Genomic DNA, 5,276 nt, shown 5'->3' with positions numbered 1-5,276 from the left:
TAAAATCTTTCTATATATGAAATGGAAGGGAAATTCCTTATTTCCATGAATAAAAGCAGGCAGTTAGTTTGGAAAAGTAAAGGGGCCATGGAAGAATATTTTTTGTGCTCAAGGTCTGTAAAGGGGTTTGGTGCATAGGCTGGTATGTAGCAGGCATGTGGAGCACACGGGCTGGCATGTGAGGAATAAGGTGCTATGGAGGGGTCATGTGAGGGAGAAGCTGGGGAAATGTGGGGCACATAGGTAGGCATATAAAGAATAATCAGCTCTGGGTAAGGAATGTGGGGCATACAGGGTGGCATGTGAGGAAAAAGGGGTATGCGTCAGTATACCGACAGTCGGGATCCCGGCGGGCACAGACCAGATGCCGGTATCCCGACAAGGGCACCATACTGCCACCGGTAAACCAGCGAGTTAGGTGATTCCCCTTCTATGGGTGTCCTCGAAACCCATAGAGGGAAAATAGAACCTGTGGCGAGCAAAGCTTGCCACTGAGCCCGCAGCATGGCGAGCGCAGTGAGCCAGCAAGGGGCTTGTTGCGCTCAACCACCTCACCGACATTCCACCGCTCGGGATGCCAATGTCGGCATAATGACATTCGGCATCCCGAGCGGCGGTAATTCTTACCGATCCTGAATAAGGTGCTGTGTGTGTGTGTGGGGGGGGTGGGGGGGGGGTGGGGGGGAGTGGGGGGGGGGATGGTGGCGTTTGTCAGGAAGATGCTGGGAAAGGGGAAAGACAGGCATGTGAGGGGGTGCTCACAGATACTCATATTTGCAATCTCTACCAGTTTCTCTTGAGGGCTCTAGGGGTCACACATCAATAGTGCTGGAGGTATTGGAAGATCGCGGCCAGTATGGGCCATGCACAGCAGAATCCTGCCCAAATTCTGGCCAATCAGATCCACAATCTGAGAAAACAGCTGCAGGACCTATCTCTCCATGTGTCCTCCCAGAAAGTGAATAGAAAGTCCATAGGTCGTGCTCAGATGGCAGCCAAAGAGCCAAAGCTCCATCTTCCGGACCACTTCCCTGGAAACTGAAAGCAGTTCTTCAACTTCCGGGAAAGTTGCAAGTTGTATTTCAACTTCAGACTGCAGTCGTCTGGCACTGAGTCCCAACATGTTGGGATTGTAATTTCCCTGCTTCAAGGGGATTCCTAGACCTGGGTATTTAGCTTGAAAGCTGACCATCCAGCCTTGCGGTCAGTTCATGCCATCTGAGCTGCCCTCAGCATTCTATATAATGATCCTGACAGGGCAGCATCAGCTGAAGCCCATTTGTGCTCTCTGAAGCAAGGATGGAGTTCCGCTGTGGTCTACTGCACTAAATTCCACAGCTGGGCAAACAACAGTTGGTGGAATTATCCTGCATTACGGATCCAGTTTCGTCTTGGCCTCACAGAGCATATCAAGGACTTCCTCATCCAATACCCAGCTTCAGAGTCCTTGGACCAGCTCATGCAGCTGGCATTTAGTTTTGACAGACAAATCCAGGGGAGGAGAATGCAAAGGGAATGGCTGCCTTTGCCACCTCAGGCAGTAGTACCTGAAACTGTAGAGGACCTAGGAAAAGCAATGCAGAATTGGGCATACCGCTTATCCACTCCAGGAGGTGGACTCTTGGGTTATGCCTGTACTGCAGTTTCAAAGGAGATCTTGCTGGTTCCTGTCCTTACAAGTCATGAAAAGACAAGGTCTGAATGATGTTGGGGAGATTCATTTGGGCCTATCCTCAGTTTCTCCATCCATTCAGGTTTTAATTTCTGCACAACTTACTTTTGCTGAGAAGGAGGCAGAGATCATAGCTTTTCTGGGTAGTGGGGCAGCTGGAAATTTAATGGACTTTGCCTTCACCCAATCCCTCGAATTTCCTATGAAGGAATTGGCCTCCTCCATTACGATTTGTGGCCTAGATGGGAGTCCACGCCTTAATGGATAAGTAAGGTTCCAGACTGCCCCTTCGGATGAAGATTGGAGCAGAGTGCTCTGTCTCCTGCCTTTTTTTGCCTGTCAGAGTTCTGCAAACCATCCCAGAATGTCTTCCACCACAGTACTACAATTATGCCAATGTATTCTCCAAGAAGAAGGCAGACTCCCTTCCACATCTTCCATACAACTGTGCTATCAGTCTGGTTCCAGAAGCTAAACCTCCGAGGCTATGGAATGCTACATTCAGGAGAACCTCAGTAAAGGCTTTATCCATCTGTCCAATTCACCTGTGGGAGCAGGCTTCTTTGTGGCCAAAAAAGATGGCTCATTGCGGCCTTGTATCGACTATCATGGCCTAAATAAGGGCTCAGCCCAGAGGCGGATTGACCATAGACCCTACAGGGAAGATTCCCGGTGGGCCGGCGCATCCGTGGGGGCCTGTTTTGTTTGAGGACATGTTGTCCTTTTTATAGACATAATGAATAAGATGCAAAATAGTTTGCATATATGAAAATTATTTTGCCACTTAGCCTGTGATTGCAGATGATCTAGTGTATGCTCTGTCTGCCTGCTTGGCTGACATATAAGATTGAGTGAATAGTGATTGGGATTAGTGATGAGCACCGGAAATTTTTCGGGTTTTGTGTTTTGGTTTTGAGTTCGGTTCCGCGGCCGTATTTTGGGTTCGAACGCGTTTTGGCAAAACCTCACCGAATTTTTTTTGTCGGATTCGGGTGTGTTTTGGATTCGGTTTTTTTTTTTCCAAAAAACCCTAAAAAACAGCTTAAATCATAGAATTTGGTGGTCATTTTGATCCCAAAGTATTATTAACCTCAATAACCATTATTTCCACTCATTTTCAGTCTATTCTGAACACCTCACACCTCACAATATTATTTTTAGTCCTAAAATTTGCACCGAGGTCGCTGGATGACTAAGCTCAGCGACCCAAGTGGCCGACACAAACACCTGGCCCATCTAGGAGTGGCACTGCAGTGTCACGCAGGATGGCCCTTCCAAAAAACACTCCCCAAACAGCACATGACGCAGAGAAAAAAAGAGGCGCAATGAGGTAGCTGTGTGAGTAAGATAAGCGACCCAAGTGGCCGACACAAACACCTGGCCCATCTAGGAGTGGCACTGCAGTGTCACGCAGGATGGCCCTTCCAAAAAACACTCCCCAAACAGCACATGACGCAAAGAAAAAAAGAGGCGCAATTAGGTAGCTGTGTGAGTAAGATAAGCGACCCAAGTGGCCGACACAAACACCTGGCCCATCTAGGAGTGGCACTGCAGTGTCACGCAGGATGGCCCTTCCAAAAAACACTCCCCAAACAGCACATGACGCAAAGAAGAAAAAAAAGAGGCGCAATGAGGTAGCTGTGTGAGTAAGATAAGCGACCCAAGTGGCCGACACAAACACCTGGCCCATCTAGGAGTGGCACTGCAGTGTCACGCAGGATGGCCCTTCCAAAAAACACTCCCCAAACAGCACATGACGCAAAGAAAAAAAGAGGCGCAATGAGGTAGCTGTGTGAGTAAGATAAGCGACCCAAGTGGCCGACACAAACACCTGGCCCATCTAGGAGTGGCACTGCAGTGTCACGCAGGATGGCCCTTACAAAAAACACTCCCCAAACAGCACATGACGCAAAGAAAAAAAGAGGCGCAATGAGGTAGCTGTGTGAGTAAGATAAGCGACCCAAGTGGCCGACACAAACACCTGGCCCATCTAGGAGTGGCACTGCAGTGTCACGCAGGATGGCCCTTCCAAAAAACACTCCCCAAACAGCACATGACGCAAAGAAAAAAAGAGGCACAATTAGGTAGCTGTGTGAGTAAGATAAGCGACCCAAGTGGCCGACACAAACACCTGGCCCATCTAGGAGTGGCACTGCAGTGTCACGCAGGATGGCCCTTCCAAAAAACACTCCCCAAACAGCACATGACGCAAAGAAAAAAAGAGGCGCAATTAGGTAGCTGTGTGAGTAAGATAAGCGACCCAAGTGGCCGACACAAACACCTGGCCCATCTAGGAGTGGCACTGCAGTGTCACGCAGGATGGCCCTTCCAAAAAACACTCCCCAAACAGCACATGACGCAAAGAAGAAAAAAAAGAGGCGCAATGAGGTAGCTGTGTGAGTAAGATAAGCGACCCAAGTGGCCGACACAAACACCTGGCCCATCTAGGAGTGGCACTGCAGTGTCACGCAGGATGGCCCTTCAAAAAACTAGTCCCCAAACAGCACATGACGCAAAGAAGAAAAAAAAGAGGCGCAATGAGGTAGCTGTGTGACTAAGCTAAGCGACCCTAGTGGCCGACACAAACACCTGGCCCATCTAGGAGTGGCACTGCAGTGTCACGCAGGATGGCCCTTCCAAAAAACACCCCCCAAACAGCACATGACGCAAAGAAAAATGAAAGAAAAAAGAGGTGCAAGATGGAATTGTCCTTGGGCCCTCCCACCCACCCTTATGTTGTATAAACAGGACATGCACACTTTAACCAACCCATCATTTCAGTGACAGGGTCTGCCACACGACTGTGACTGAAATGACGGGTTGGTTTGGACCCTCACCAAAAAAGAAGCAATTAATCTCTCCTTGCACAAACTGGCTCTACAGAGGCAAGATGTCCACCTCATCATCATCCTCCGATATATCACCGTGTACATCCCCCTCCTCACAGATTATCAATTCGTCCCCACTGGAATCCACCATCTCAGCTCCCTGTGTACTTTGTGGAGGCAATTGCTGCTGGTGAATGTCTCCACGGAGGAATTGATTATAATTCATTTTAATGAACATCATCTTCTCCACATTTTCTGGATGTAACCTCGTACGCCGATTGCTGACAAGGTGAGCGGCGGCACTAAACACTCTTTCGGAGTACACACTTGTGGGAGGGCAACTTAGGTAGAATAAAGCCAGTTTGTGCAAGGGCCTCCAAATTGCCTCTTTTTCCTGCCAGTATAAGTACGGACTGTCTGACGTGCCTACTTGGATGCGGTCACTCATATAATCCTCCACCATTCTTTCAATGGGGAGAGAATCATATGCAGTGACAGTAGACGACATGTCCGTAATCGTTGTCAGGTCCTTCAGTCCGGACCAGATGTCAGCATCAGCAGTCGCTCCAGACTGCCCTGCATCACCGCCAGCGGGTGGGCTCGGAATTCTGAGCCTTTTCCTCGCACCCCCAGTTGTGGGAGAATGTGAAGGAGGAGATGTTGACAGGTCGCGTTCCGCTTGACTTGACAATTTTGTCACCAGCAGTTCTTTGAACCCCAGCAGACTTGTGTCTGCCGGAAAGAGAGATCCAAGGTAGGTTTTAAATCTAGGATCG

Source organism: Pseudophryne corroboree, chromosome 3 (assembly GCF_028390025.1).
Source record: "Pseudophryne corroboree isolate aPseCor3 chromosome 3, aPseCor3.hap2, whole genome shotgun sequence".
Classification (NCBI taxonomy): Eukaryota; Metazoa; Chordata; class Amphibia; order Anura; family Myobatrachidae; genus Pseudophryne; species Pseudophryne corroboree.
The sequence above is the reverse complement of the archived record's forward strand: the minus strand, read 5'-3'. Positions refer to the sequence as shown.